Below are 17102 nucleotides of genomic sequence, written 5' to 3' on the forward strand. Positions count from 1 at the left end.
TAGAAACAATAGGTCAATTTAGTGAAGTGGCAGGCTACAAAATTAACACCCAAAAGTCCATGGTTTTCTTATATACAAATAACAAAAGAGAAGAAAGACATTTAGAAAAATCCCATTCACAATAGTACCTCAGAAAAACAAGTACCTCGGAATCAGCTTAACCAAGGAGGTGAAGGACCTATACAAAGAAAATTACAAAACACTACTTTAAGAAATAAAAGATGACCTTAGGAAATGGATACACTTTCCTGCTCATGGATAGGGAGGAATAACATTATCAAAATGACAATACTGCCCAAAGCAAAATACAAATTCAATGTGTTCCTTGTCACGATACCCAAGACATTTTTCAAAGAAATAGACAAAATATTCCTGCAATTCATATGGTACAATAAACCTCCAGGAATAGCTAAAACAATCCTTGGGAAAAAGAAGTGGCATCACTCTCCCCAACTTCAAACTGTACAACAAAGCGGTAGTAATTAAGACAGCATGGTACTGGGCTAGAAACAGACCTGCAGACCAATGGAACAGAGTTGAATATTCTGTCACAGACCACCAAATATATGAACACTTAATAATTGACAAAGGAGCAAGAAATGTGAAGTGGAACAAGGAAAGCCTCTTCAACAAGTGGTGCTGGGAAAACTGGATAGCTACCTACAAAAAAATGAACTCTGACCTCTGTCTAATGCCAGGCATAAAAGTCAGCTCAAAGTGGATTAAAGACCTCAGTGTCAGACATGAATTTATAAGGTACGTAGAGAACAATGTAGGCAGAACTCTCCATGACATTGAAGCCAAAAACATCTTTGAGGATGAAAAAGCACTGACCATGCAAGTGGAAGAGAACATACACAAATGGGACTACATCAAACTAAGAAGCTTCTGCACTTCAAAAGAAGTAGTGACCAAAATACAGAAAGATCCCACAGAATGGGAAAGAATATTTACCCAATACCCATGTGATAAGGGATTAATATCCAGGATATACAAGACACTAGTAGAATTTTACAAGAAAAGCTCCAACCCCATCAAAAAATAAGGAGAAGAAATAAACAGAAGTTTCCTCAAAAAAGAACTATAAATGGCCAAAAGGTACATGAAAAAATATTCCACATCGCTCGCCATCAGGGAGTTGCAAAACATAACAATGAGATATCATCTCACACCACAGAGACTGGCACACATTGAAAAGAACAAAAGCAATCAGTGCTGGTGTGGATGTGGGGGAAAAGGGACACTCTTTCACTGTTGGTGGGAATGTCCACTAGTCCAGCCTTTCTGGAAAACTATATGGACAGTCCTTCAAAAACTAGAAATTGAGTTTCTATATGACCCCGCAATACCACTTCTGGGAATATATCCCGAGAATGCAAAATATCACAGTAGAAATGACATCTGTACCTATATGTTCACTGTATCACTGTTCACAATAACCAAAATCTGGAAACAACCCAAGTGCCCTACAACAGATTACTGGTTAAAGAAACTTTGGTACATCTACACAATGGAATACTATACAGCTGTCAGGAGAGATGAAGTCATGAACTTTGCTTATAAATGAATAGACAGGGAGATTATCATGCCAAGTGAAATGAGTCAGAAAGAGAGGGACAGACATAGAAGGACTACACTCATCTGTGGAGTATAAAACAACATAACATGAGGCTGAAACCCAAGGATAGTAGATACACGGGACAGGAAGATTGCTCCATAACTGGAAGCCTGCCTCATGAGCAAAGGGGAGAAGGCAGCTGGAATAGAGAAGGGATCGCTAAGAAAAAGATGGCTGGAGGAACTGGTCCTGATGGGAGATGTGTGCAGAAAGTAGATAAAGGACCAAACATGATAACCTCTCTTAGTCTGTATTGCAAACCATAATGCCCAAAAGTAGAGGGAGATTATGGGGAATCATGTCTGCCACGGAGGCAGGGGGACGGTGGGAAAGGGATGGTATACCAGGGATAGTGGTGGTGGGGAATGTGCACTGGTGGAGGGATAAGAGTTTGATTATTTTGTGATTGTAATGCAAAGATGAAAGCTTGTAACTATTTCATAGTGATTCAATAAAATTTCAAAATAAAAAAAAGTAACTAACAAATACAACAGTCAATACAACAGACGATACAACATAAATAAAACAGACCAAAAATACAAAAATGCAATACAAAATACAAAAATACAATACAACAGACAATACAACTAAAAGAGATTAAATGAGCTTGTCCCTAAAAAAAATCTTAGCGTCGAAACTTTCACAATGAGACAGGTAAAAAAGATTTCATTAGATTTTCTTAGAAAAAAATATTCACCTTGTGTATAAAACTTTGAGGATAGCCAGGGGGCCCAACAGCTCTTCCCCTAGCCACCTGAGTTCAGGGTGGGCCCTGGGCTGCTTGCCCAACCAGCGCACCCCAGGACATGGGGCAGATGTTGAGGAAATGAGGGCCAAGCCGGTTGATTGATCATATGCCTTTTATTCCATTCTCCCCACGTGCCTGCCCCAGTCTCCCTGAACCTCCCATTCTAGTGTTTCGCTGCCACTCATTCCCATCTCCTCCTGTCTCTCCCGCTCATCTCTCTGTTCCATTTCACATGTTGGGCTCTCTCTCTCTCCACATGCCTGCTTCTATATTCTTCGACATTCTCTCTCTGTCCCCCTTACTATTCTCTCCGGCGTCCATCCTACTGCTCTGCCCGCTTTACCATTCTCCAACTCTCTTGCCTTTCCAACTCCCCAGGACTCTGAGCTGACACTGCACCCAGTCAGATAGCAAAATCAACGTAAGAAAGCCCTTCCTGAGGGCCCACCAAGTTCAAAGGGAACACCACCTAAAAGGTATTCCAAAGCCTTTCCTGACTGCCCAAGGACAAAATATCTCCTACCGTGTTTTTCTCCTTTCCTCAGTCGAATAACTCTATCAACATCTCAATACTAGTTATTTTTATATAGACAGAGTAGAAATAACATTGAGGCTTGTAGGGCAGCTCTCCTGGGTACATCTTGCCACAGACTCAGAATTACAATGCTCAGTCCAGATTAATCATTCCTAACCCTCGTAGGGTCCAAATCTAGTTATTACTTTTTGGATCATGACAGCATTTTCCCATGACCAAGCTCTTAACTTATAGTTAAGCACTTTGGCTTATATGGCACTTTGGCTGACCCATCTAGATGTCAGGGTAGCACATAGTTTACCACTTGCCCTGGTTCCATCCAGTCCCTCGTCGTGACCCTGCTTTGGGGGTCTCTAGGAAGAAAGAGCATCTGAGGCCTAGGTGAAAGAACAGATTCCCAGGAGGAAAATATCACTGAGAGTCACATAATAAAAGCATAGCATATACCGACTTCTTGTGTCCATACAAAAAGAACATTGCTCTGAATAAAGTATTCAAAGGGCTAAGGAGAAGAGAAAAAACAATATTTACAAGTCAACAGAGCACAAATAAAGAAGTTACAAATAAACAGACGAATGGGAGCACTGTGATGGGAACAACCCAATATACCTAAACTACCTGAGGCTACACAGGAAGGACAAAACAGTATTATCCTACAACCTTGATTAGAGAAAGAATGAAGATAAACTAAAGACTTAAAATTGGTAAGTATGTGGGCCAGAGTGATAGTACAGCTGGGAGGGCATTTGCCTTGCATGTAGATGATTCAGGTTCAATCCCTGGCATCCCATATGGTCCCCCAAGCACCACCAGGAGTATCTCCTGAGTGTAGAGCCAAGAGTAACCCCTGGACATTGCTAGGTGTGACCCATAAAGCAAAAGCAAAAAAAAATTGTAAGTGTGTGTCTTTGAGTTCAACTAGAATGTTAAAATAGATGGGTCTCCACCAGTTCAACCAGCTTCCCACCTGCTCAGAATCAACTGGGATATTAAGTTCTATGATACCCTCTGGGAGATGAGTCCTGTACTCTACTTATTCTTTGTTCCATATGTTTTTATCTCCTTCTAGAGTATCTCGAGCAGGCCCAGTAACGTCTCCATTATGAGACTTCTTGTTACTGTGTTTGGCATATTGAATACTCTCGGTAGCTTGCCAGGCTGTCCGAGAGGGGTGGAGGAATCGAACCTGGCTCGCCTGGCAAGCTCACCATGACGTATTCGATATGCCAAACACAGTAACAACAAAGTCTCCAATGGAGACGTTATTGGGCCTGCTTGAGCAAATCGATGATCAATGGGAGGGCCTTTACCTTTACCTTTACCTAGAGTATCTACCTGTAGAAGCTGAGAGAATTCCCTTCTTCTGCACTTAGGCCAACATCATTACAGTTCAACAAGTCCTATTGCATCATTTAATCTTAGAGAACTTCACTTCTAAAAACGTGCCTGATGCTTTAAGACAATGCCACAAAGATTCATTTATAAGGAATCATTACATGGGTTTTGTGACAGTCAGCAAGGCCTAAGAAGAAGCTTTATGAAATTAACAGCTGAGACCTGAAATTTAAACCAAATGCAACTGGCAAGCCTTTCTACCACTTCTGTTTGGTTTTTGTGAATGCTAGTGTGAATCTTCATAATTGTATTTGGGACTATTGGGACGGTAAGAGAGAAACACACTGTGAAAAATGGCTAAAATATGGAGAAATATCCACAAGAAAAAATAAAATCATAGCAGACTGTTCAGTGACACTAAAGCACAAGGCAAAAACCATGCTGTGGAACCTGACTACAAGACATTGAACACTGGCCCCTTCATTAGCTGCATCCATTCTCAGTTTCCTTACCTATAAAACATGGATTGCACCGTTTCCTTTAGATTGAGAATAAAACAAGATAAATTTCATAAAGCAAAATAATATCCAGAAAAAATACCTAATCACTGAGCATTTACAGTTTCTGTCGTTGTTGAGGTCACACAGGGTGTTGCTCCAGGCTTACTCCTGACTTGGGCTCAGGGATGTCTTCTGTTGATATTTGGCAATCCATATGTGGATTTGAGTATCTAACCCGAATTGGTTATATGAAAAGAACAAGTGCCATACCTCTTTATTATCTCTCTGGTATCTACCTTTTTAAATTTTTCAATCACAAATTCTCAGGTGATCTTGGTACTAGTTGTTTGCTCTGACCTGAAGGCAGATGCATAGACCTCCTTTCTTTTGTTACTGTTGCTCTCTGATTTACATATGGGCATGAATTGCAGTAAAAACTGGCTCTTCTTCTTAGAAAGTTGACTTACTTGGCATTTCCTCCACAATTAGTGTTTTATGTTTCTTTTCAAATGATCATTTGCTTATATCTCCCAGAAAAGAGTTGATTAGTTACATCCACTAAATGAAAGAAGCACTTGCTCATGTTTAGCAGTTGTTTGTTTTTAAATTTTTATTAAGACCACATTTGTATGAAGTTTTTCATAATAGAGCTGTTGTAGGCATACAATATATTCCAAGACCAATCCCACCACCTATTTGGTAGTTTTTAAGGGCCAAAATGAACTTTTCAACTAGATGTTGTTATTTTATTGCTGGATTCTGCATTTAGTTTGGAATTCACCTCTTTTATAGAAACACTGAATTAGAGAAAGACACTTGAGCTGGGCACATCTGAAAGCTGATTCCAGGCATAGGTGTAATATTGTATTTGCTCCAAAGTTCAGGTCTTCCTTTTTGGATACAAATGCAAAATTTTGATATGTAAGGACTACGTTGGTAGCAGAAATTATTAGTGTTATTCATAGTAACTAATATAATTAGGTTATTATACTCAAAATCCTATAGACTTGACAACTTACTAAACATAGAAACTTAATTCTCACAATTCTGCGTGTTGGTAAAATATAAGATCAAATTTTTATCATAGTCTTTGTCTTCTTCTATTTCTCAATCATTTTCTCTCCATGTCCTTGTATAGTACAGAGAAGTGGGGATTTTTAGAGGATCTCTTGTATAATGGCATTAATTTCATTCCTGAGAGTTCTATCATCATGACCTAATCAGCCTACAAAGTCCCCACCTACTAATAGTATCACATTGGTTATTAGAATTGCAACTTACAAATTTGGAGGAACACAATCATTGCACATAGAAAATTGTACACAGGACCCCCACATATTTCCCTTTATAGTCCACCATCCCCCCCCAAATAGAGTAAATGCTTCTCGTTTTTAAAGTTACACACACACAAATCAGCCCAGTGACTTTACCATAAAATTTTGCACATGGGTTTGAGTAGTAGGATGACTCTTAAGTAAATAAAACTCCTCAACCTTTGCACTTAACTTTCCATAATCATAGACAGCAAATACAGGGGCAGAGGAGCCAGGTAAATAATAATAAAAGGTCACTCTGTTTCTGAAATTTATACAAGTCTCTTATTTCAGGTCATTTCATCCCACAGCCTTTCCATATTTTCTTTATTTTCTTAATAATCACTATATAACCAGTGTTTGGGTGGAATATAGAAACACAGCTACACATGTGTAACATGACAAACTACCTGTTCTCACTCCGTGCCGTTTCCTCCAAAAGCTTTTCTACCCTTCTTTCCTAATTAGAGGTGGTGACTGTTATTTTTTAATTTAATGATGTGTTCATAATGGTTTTGTTTCAGCAATCAATCCCATTGTGTAGAGCTGTCATTTGTGATAGACAGTCACTGATGCTTCTTTATCTCCCTATACCAAATGACTTTCTAAATAATTTCAATTACTTCAAAATTAATGAAAGATGTTACCTAAACAAATAGTCACTTTTTGAAAGTCCCCTGAATTAAACACTGTCTTCTTGATATGACAACTACCACTCTTAGTCCTCCAAGATAGAACAAATTTGAGCTGGTGTTTTTATTCTTAGCCATCATTTATGCAGGGCACAAATGTATGTGCTATCGTGGGAATGCTTATGCAATAGACAGAACAAAGCAAACATTTTCTTTGGGGGATTATAATAAAAATGCACACAAGGACACAGGAGACAAAGATGCTGATAAAACACAATGAAGCAAGAGTGATGTCAAGAAGGGTGTAGTAGTTGTTATTGAAGTGCTTTGTAGAACAGATGGTTTTGAGGAGGTTGGTGAAACAAGAAAGAAAGTTAGTGTGTTTGTTGTATATAATCCAGGCTATTGTGTAATTCTGGGGAGAAGAGGAAAACAAAGCAATGGGAATGAAACATTTTTCTTTTCCATAGCGTACAAGAATTTCTTTTGCTTTTTTCATTTTCTATCTCCTATAGCTTGAGAGAGGGTCTTGGTCAATAGATATACTTATACTCAGTAAAAAACAAAATAAACAAATAATGGTAAAAGGAAGAAGGGATAAACTGAGGGGTGAGAAACCTGAGCATTGACATTCAACAAACCTGAGGTTAAATTTTTGTCCTGCTAAAATCTGTGCAAAGAATTTTGCAAAATTCAGTTTGCAGGTTTTTCTCATTACTGTTGCAGGTCCATAAACCCTTGGAGCCAGATGTATTTCGGAATTTGGAGTCATTCAGAATTTACACGAGTAACATGATATGTACAATGCGTATTACATACCACCCCAACAGGGTTTGAAGTAATAAGACACAGATATAATTTTATGGCAAAATATTCAAAGCAAGTAGAATCCAAAATGATTCTAAGTAGTCTCGTGTCATTTCAGTCCAAGTTATTCTGCCAAATGAATTTGTATTAGATTTTTGTATTAGATTTTTCTACTCATACTTTCTTTCTCTTCTTAGTCTATTGTTCTCTACATTGGAGCCTAAAAGTTGTTCTGTGTTACCTGCACTTGTCAAGGTGTTATTTGCATTATCTCCATTCAACATCCTCCTTAAATTCTAGCTAAGTTTATTAATGTGTAGATTTTTGTAATAGTGATCACATAATTCCCATTTAGAACAAGGTCAGGTATAGTATTGTTCTACTGCCCTGGGATCATGGAACAGGTAAAAATCACACATGTTATCAGTTATGCCACCATATTTACATGTATTTACACATATAAATAATAAAATAATAAGTATATATCTATGAAGCCTATGATGCAAGACAAACACAAAACTAGGCACTTTTCTCACATTTTTATCTTTATAATAAAATCTTTAAAATACTTCTAAATATTTTAAAACTTTAAAATTTTTAAACTTCTAAAACTTTTAAAACTTTAACCAGCTACAAAATAATCACAGTATCACCTAGATTTAAAAGTCTAGGTGCTATTGTGATTATTTTGTAACTGTAATCACCAAGACTGAGAATATTGAAATATATTTTCAAATTTCCCAGGAAAAAAGAAGCAGAAATTCATTACTGGAGTAAAGGTCTATCCAGAGCAATAGGCCAAGCAACAGCTCAAGTATTCTCATCTCAACAGCACATCACAGGAATCTATGCTAATGTACAAGGAGAAGAGAGATGATCACCGGTATAGATAAGGTACACTGCAGATGAAAAATGCAAATGCAGCAAAAAAATAGTTCTACAAATGATATGAGAGAGAATATGACTCGCTGCGAGGATTTGCATACATGTATAAGCTCCTGGGATCGACCCTCCTGCACTTAAGGGAAAAACATATAAATCAGGAATCTGATTCAAAATTCCAAAAGATAAGTATGCATAGCATAATTACTTATGATTATCAAAGAGTTACTTGTACAGTAATATAGTTTACCAAAAAAAGACTACTTGGCTTTCTATGCCCAAGACAAGTGGTGTACACACACTGCTCTCTAGATGGGTTGCATCTAGGAGGGCAAAACCAGAAAGGGAGATGTTTCTCTCAAAGAGAGGACACAAAGCTTTTCCAGGAACTCTTATTCCGATACACTCTCTCAACTGTCACACAAATTTTATTATCATTCTGATGAGAACTTTGGCACATCCTCATGTACTCTGTTAATCCTAAACCCAGTTCTAAAGTATATTTTATTTTTTTTATTGAAGCACCATGAAATGCACAGTCATTAGTTTGTTCATGATTAGGTTTTAGTCATACAGTCACTAGATGACATAGTCATGATATGACTAGAGTTTATTATTAAGGAAATTTCTTATTTTGAGTGAGGTATTGTATAAAGTTCTTTACTTGCATGAACTCTATACATATCTCCCTTTTCTATGGGGAATACTGTCTGCCATGGAGGCAGGGGGAGGGTGGGAAAGGGGGGGTATACTGGGGATATTGGTGGTGGAGAATGTGCACTGGTAGAGGGATGGGTGTTTGATCATTGTGTGAATGTAACCCAAACATGAAAGCTTGTAACTATCTCACGGTGATTCAATAAAATTTAAAAAAAAAAAGATAATGGTTGATTCTAATCCTTCAGTCACTAGTAGGGATATCTTAATAGCTATTACCTTCTTTACCAAATATTTAAACTTCTCTTAGGTATATGTAATAGACCAAATAGATAAACATATGTTAGACCTATCAGTTAAAATATTTTTGGTAAATATTTTATTTTTAATCATTTCCCTCAATTATCAGACTAGTTGATAAACAATGCATGTTTCATATCTGACTAAAAAAAAACAAGCAATTTTATGTTATTACTTGCTATTTATCCGCAATCAATTTGGCTACTCTAAGGCATTTTACATACTAAGTTTTTCACATCTTCAGATAAATATGTCTGACAGTTTTTGTTCGTCTATACATATGAACACAATAGGAGAGATGAAAATGGAGAAATCTCAAAAAAAAAGTAATGGAAAAATTAACAAAACTTCTATTTCTAATGACAGCATTAAATTGAACAAATAAGTTAGATTAATCTTAAATGAAACCTTAAGCTACTGAAATGATTAAGAGAGATAGCTCTGAATTTAGCATTCTGGAAATACATTTTTTAAATGTTTAATGGTGGATATGGCACAGGTTTTCCCCCAGAGTGTTTTGTGGCCTATGTTCTGGCACTAAAATCAGCTACTTCCTTAGTGACTAAGAGCCATGGTTTTCTGATTGTAAGCTAAGGATAATAGGTTTATTGTCATAATTAAATGAGATCATACTTATATCCTGTCAGTAACCAACTGATAAAATTTTTGCTTCCTGGGGTTTTCTGTAAATTTACCTATTGGTTCGTTGGAAAAATTTCTTAGTGAAATAAATTTTAATAATTTTGTGAATTTAGCTTCCTTCCAAAATACTGTGTAAAAGATGTTGATTACAAAGGCCAAATTACTATGACCTTTTCCACTGGACCTTTGTAGGGATGACCTTGTCACTCACCATTATTTTCACAGTTAAAGTCCAACTCCCTGGTCCTAGAAATCAATAGAGATGTGGACAATTGAGTTAAACAAGTCCAATGAGAAACTTTCTCTAAATTTGTGGACATGAAGCTAGTATGAACATAATTGAAGACTCTTCCCTAGAGACTAAAATACAAAGTAAAACTAAGGAGCTAAGTACTGGCATTGTCCCATCACCTGAGATGTCTTTGGAATGAGACTGTGGGGGAGAGAGAGGATATGAGAGGTTGAGAACTTGCCATTGGTAGCCACAAGAGTTCCCAAAGTTGGTGGGACATAATATTCTCTAGAAAATTATTCCTCGTTGACTGATAATTGAATTAAGACTACTAGCAAGATTTTATCAAGACTTTTAACAAGACATAAGGGTCTTGTTAAATGAGTGCCTGAAGTGCAAATAAAACAATGCCATCATTTTGTGTTTGTAAACACAGCTCCCAGAAGAGAACAGCCTAGAGTCTCCTGCCCCTGGCCTGGCGTCCTCGCCGGCCGGGGCCCCTGGGGGGAGGGGGTTTGAGTTTCCCTCCCCACCCCAAGCAGAGCCCCAGCAGCTGAAGTCCTCCAGAACCAGCCACAACCATGCTGATACCACTCTCCACACGCATGAAGGTACCGGCAGAGGAACGAAGGCTTGCGGGTCCCTGGGCTGAGATCTCCAAGCCTGCTCAGATCGGGGCTGAGCATCCTCCAGCCAGATCCTCCATATTTTAGTTAGACGGAGGTCACACCCACCAACTGCCCCCACGGCGCCATGTAATCCCATCAATAGCCAAGACCCAGAGACTATAAAACCCAGTGTGACATTTTATTATCTCATTCTTGCTTTGAACAACCTGGCAGGCTACAGAATGTAACCTGCCCACACAGCAGAGTCTGGCAAACTCCCCATGGCGTACCCAATACAGCAAATACCAGTAACAATGATGGGTCTCATTCTCTTAATCCTGAAGGAGCCTTGAATGTGGCACTTTTAGAATCTCAGGGCTAGGACGAAGGAGACGTTACTGGTGCCTGCTCGAGGCAATCGACGAACAACAGGATGATCGTGATCGTGATCGTGAACAAATCAAACTTCCAATACTCATCTTAGAGAATAATGAGGGAATATTTTGACAGAAAAACTGTACAGTGGAAAAGTCATTGTTTTACATGTGGTCCATCGGCAGAGTCCATTGTCATCCATGGCACATATTGTCCCTTGTGCACCTCCAGGAGTGATCCCAGAGCACAGAGACAGGTGTAAGTCCTGAGGAACTCAAAATGTGACTCCCAAAGCTATCTCTCTTTCTGTCTCTCTCTTTCTCTTTCTCTCTCTGTGTCTCTCTGTGTCTACCATCTATCACCTAAGATGATACCTAAGGTGAAAAATTGAAATCATATAACAGTACAATCTTAAAGTATCTAAAATTAAATTGATTAATTTTACAGATAAACCAAAGAACTGTTTCCCTTTTCTATGCTAATTAATTTTTGTTTTGTCTTTTTTGGGGGCCAAAAAAGTTGTGCTTAGGGCTTACTACTGTCTCTGTGCTCAGGAATCACTTCTGGCAGGCTAAGGGGACCATATAAGGTATTGTGGATCAAACCTGGTCTACTTCATGAGAAGAGCCCTAAGTGCTGTCTCTCACTCTGGCCCCTAATTTTATTTTTAATAAAGGTTTATATTCACTAAGCCATATATAGATTAATCTAGGCACACAGAAAATATCAAATCATATGCAATGTATTTGTAAACATAGCGAAAATAGTGACTCTGATAGCATGTTCCTTAATGCTATTTAACTGAGAAATAAAATAAGACCTACTCTGGGAAAAATACAATGAAATAACTCTGAGTTATGTATCTAGAATTAAAGGCAAAACACATAATATGGTGAAAGGTTAATTATATCAATATACAGCTCCAAATGAAAGGGAGTATACTTACTAAAGTGAAACACCCAGGGAGTTTGCATAGAGGGAAAAAGATTCTATATATCCTTAGTTTTTGAGATCCATTATACTCTTTGACTCTAATAGTAACCACAATAATTTAAGTGGCACTTAAATTACAATTTTTCAAATGCAACACTATAATGCTTTGCATTTATAAAGGTACTTACAATGAACAGAAAACTTCCCCACATCTGACCTCATGAGACATTCAAAAAAGGACTCATGAGTAGGCTGGATACAAGTGCTTCTTGTTTGCTCACGTTTCAGAAGGGTCAGGTGCCCAAAGCAACAGTATTTTCCACACCAAAGTCCAGATATGGATGACTTGACAGCTTGCACATTCCTTTTGAGAAATAAGTGACCCATGCAGTGTGTTATTTCATACAAATATCCTATTATTTCATATGGGACTCATAGGTTTGCAGAAAGAATATAAGTTGAAGGTATGGAAAACTGTACTTAACGTGTGATGCCTCTGTTTTTTTTCTTTTTGGGTCACACCTGGCATTGCACAGGGGTTACTCCTGACTTTGCACTCAGAAATTACTCCTTGGAAGGGAGCATATGGGATGCTGGGAATCGAACCAAGGTTGGTTGCGTGCGAGGCAAACACCCTATCCACTGTGTTATTGCTCAAGCCCCGTGATGCCTCTTTTGCAGCAACAAAATCAAATAGTAATTAACGTAATTAATCTCAGCTTCTTTCCCAATATCTTTTAGTGTGATATTTGAACACACTGTAGCACTGTCACTGTAGCACTGTCCTCCTTTTGTTCATCGATTTGCTTGAGCGGGCACCAATAACGTCTCACAACAAATTGTGAGACTTGTTGTTACTGTTTTTGGCATATTGAATACATCACGGGTAGCTTGCCAGGCTTTGCTCTGCGGGTGAGATACTCTCGGTAGTTTGCCAGGCTCTCTGAGAGGGTGGGAGAAATCTAACCCAGATCAGCTGCATGCAAGGCAAACGCCCTACCTGCCCTACTGTGCTATCACTCCAGTCCATTCGAACACAACATTTGTGAATATTATGTCATTTGAACCTGACAACTTTATTATCGTAAGAGTCAGGCTTTGCATTCGAATTTTAGGATTTAAAAAAAAATCTGGGACTAGACTGAAGATATAGTACAGAGGGTAGGATGATTACTTCACATGCAGTAGTGTTGTATTTAATTTCCAGCCCCCTGTGTAGTCTCCCAAGCCCGGACTGAGCACAAAGCAGGAGTTAGCCTTGACCACTGCCAAGTGTAGCCCAAAAACAAATCAAACAAAAAACATTTATTGTGAGAGAAGTTCATTAAACCACTCATGCTTTCTATGCTAAGAATGGCAATAGCAGACACCCATCTTTTACATCTTAAAAAGAGGTCAGCAGTATCACAGATACTAACTTACTTATAAAAATACTTATCAGGAAAAATAGTCATGTACTGGGATACAGAATGATAGCTAATACTAAAGAAACAGAAAATATTCTCAAAGTTATATTATAAGGACACAGCACCTTTGCCAGTACTATTTTCTATATTTCCAAACTTATAGTTACCAATTGTGTAACTGGTAAAACAGTGATGCTGACGTGATCAAAGCATAGGTTAGACATTAAGTCTGACTAGAATTTAAATTCCCACCAGGCACCTTTGAATCTGAATGAATTGTGTTTTGAATCTCAGAGATTTAGTTCTATTATTTTCAATATTGGAAAGATAATCTCCATTTCACAGATTTGTTTTGAATATTGATGGAGATAAAGTAGATGAAGTTCTTACTACAAGAGCTCATATATAATAATATTATTTAAACAGTAACCTTACCAAGAGTCTTTTCTGTCTGTGTGCATGATGAGAGAGAGAAGAAAAGAGGAAGAGAGAAAGAAATTGAGAGAGAGAGAGAGAAAGATTTACGACTAAAAAAACAAAAGGATCCAAGAAACTCACAACAAAGGGTCCATTGTCCTTCAATGCCCTTCCTTTCCATCTAGTCCCCCTGTGTCATGAGAGGTCAGCCTCTCATGGTCAACCCTCATTTTCAGAGATTACTTTCTATCCCCTCTTAATGTCCCAACAATAACTATTTTCAATGTGAAAAAATATAAAGACCAAGTAGATAAAAAGAAAAGGGGAAATTTATTTGACACTAGCTGTAATAAGACAGTTAGCCACCATTACTTGCATTTGAGCAGACCCCTTGGGCAGACAGAGGTGAGTTAAAAATATATATGGTGAGGAAAAAAAAAGCTTTCAGGAATTTGTGTTATATGCTGATTGGGAGTTTTTGGTGCGGGGCAGCTGGAGATAGTCTAGTCAAAAGAAAATTCAATTTGATTAGTTAAAGGTGTGTAATTGATTTTACTTACTAGTGTTCAATTGGAAATAGGGGCAAATTTTAAGGATGCTATCAGTTTTAACTGAGTCCTGTCTATTTGGGGACTGATGATTAGTAAGGCAATTTTTTGAATTTTTGGATTGTGCTAGATACAATGATTTAGCTTCTTGCAAGTCTGATTTGGAGACAGAAAGCTGACTTTCTGTTAATAGTGGTTAGGTTTCCTGGGATGGCTGTTGCAGATTATAAATCAAAGTTCTATTTTCCTGTGTTATCTGATCATCATTTATATGTATTTTAAGTATCTCAAAAGATGATTTTGGACTCTTACTGTATAGTAATTCATGCATCATTTTCTCAACTGGCACACCAGCCAGTCCTCAAACTCATTTTCAGCTTCTACAACATTTGAATTATTTCAAAGCAGTGGATACTAAAGTGCTATTTTATTTACATCTCTTAACTTGTCTAAAAGTAATGTTATTTTCTGACCAATAATTTGCCTTATATCATCACAAAAACTGTTTTGAGTTCATTTAGCTTAGAGGGTAATTTCTCTAACTCTAGAGTGGAGCCCGAAATCTGGATAAGCCCCATCAGAAGAACACTGTACTCTTAACAAAGATTTTACATCGATGTGTTACAGATGAGAGATATAATTCCCAACAGAGGGAATCACTTTCCCTGGTATAGTTTATGTGAACTTGGGTAGAGAGAGAGATGGTAGAGTCCAGAAGGGAGACCCACATCAGTCACCTGTCAAAGTGCCTGGGGAAGCTGAGGACTGATGGAAGTAAGCTTTGAGCACTTGCTTAGTATACACTTAATGTCTTACAATCCCATGAGGCAGTCATCAAACTGTACCTGAGTTCTACTTGCTCTGTTCTGTGTGGGAAATGATACTTGTTATCTGATTTCTGAAGGAGCCATGAAACTCAAACTGAAGTAAAGAATTATTTTTTTGCAGGAAAGAGAAGGCAGCCCTAAACCCTCTACAGGCTTTCTAGGTCTGCTGTCTTTTCCTAGACATACATATATACACCCCACCCCTATCCCCATGGCACACACACACACACACACACACACACAATATTTCAGTAGAAAAATAATGGTACAAGATGTTTATTTGGGAAATGAGGGGGGGGGAGTGATAATAAAATACTTGTTCAAGAAAAAACAGACTTTTCCAGAGAAGAAAATAAAAACCTAAAGTAGCCTTTTGGAGATGGTTATGTATGGATATTTTTCATAATTGCATCAGTCTGGAATTCTTTACACAAGTAGGGTTTATGGGCTTTTCCTGTGGAAAGCATTGAACTCCTGGTGGACCATTCTTAAGGTCTAATCCCAACTTTTGTACATGCATAACCGGCTCTTTCCTCTGAGGGCTCCATCTATCCTCTAAGCCTAAAATTATGCATCAGAAAGTCTTTCTGGACTCCTGAGGTGAGTCTTTGTCTCAAAGGACATCATGTTTTGGAACTGGTTTAAATTACATCCAGTGTATTTTTCCCTTAAACATATCACTTCCCCTCTACCTATAGTTCTCTGTCTGTAAAGCATACAGATGGTAAGTAGCAGGACCCAGTACCTGGGTCACAATCATCAGAGGGTTCAAAACAAATAAAGAACTTATGCTGAGTCCTTCCTCTTTCCTCTCATCTTTAGCACCAATGGTTACTGTTTATAGTAATTCCTCTTCCATCATTTCATTGTATGTCATACATAAATTGATTCCAAAGACTTCAACAAAGGATAAATGTTCCCAAATACTTGTAGAATTAATCGATTCAAAGAGATGTCCTTTGCTACTATATTTATCTTAAGTGAAATCACATAAAGCAATGGCTTGAATAAGCATCAAATTTGTCTCCACACTTGAGAAGTAGAAATGGTTCTTCATGGATGTGGAGATTGGCATGGCTACCCATGAAGATAATTAAACACTTAGTATCTAAAGAGAAACATGCTTTTCTGTCCAGAAGCATTTGGAAAAGGTTAAAATCAACCCAATAAAAGCCACAGGAGTCCCTTCTATTTGAAGGATTCTTGATTGGCTCCTCTGAGGCCCTCGTCATGGATTCGCAGGGAAAAAAAAAATCGGACAGAAGACTGTTCCAGGAATGATTTGATCTAACATCAGGCAGCACTTTGAAGGCATCTGACTTTTAGGAAATTCACATTGACCTCTGACTTCCTCTTCCTCACAAACAGGATCAATGCTCCCCATCTCCCCCCTTTCCCCACCAACTCTCTCTCTCTCTCTCTCTCTCTCTCTCTCTCTCTCTCACACACACACACACACACACACACACACACACACACCTGTGGGCAACAGATGGGAGAGAAAATTTCTAATGTGTGGCATTCTACTCTGATTTTTTGACTTGTTTCCTGGGGAGAGGCTGGGGTGGTAGGGAGGTAGGGAGGCTGGTCGTGGGGCCATAGCATAATGGGAGAGGAAAACGAATTTGTAGGTCTAAGGTCATCGCTTAATGTGGCAAAAAAAGGAGACATTTTAATTTGGAGGAATTAGGCTCTTTCTGTTTTGTTTGAATGGCTCTCCCTAGTGAAAGGACTTTTGCTCTCACCGTTTGACTCGAACATCTTTTAGAGATTTAAAAGCAATCTGG

The sequence above is a fragment of the Sorex fumeus genome, unplaced genomic scaffold (genome assembly GCF_029834395.1).
Source record: "Sorex fumeus unplaced genomic scaffold, SorFum_2.1 ptg000006l, whole genome shotgun sequence".
Classification (NCBI taxonomy): domain Eukaryota; kingdom Metazoa; phylum Chordata; class Mammalia; order Eulipotyphla; family Soricidae; genus Sorex; species Sorex fumeus.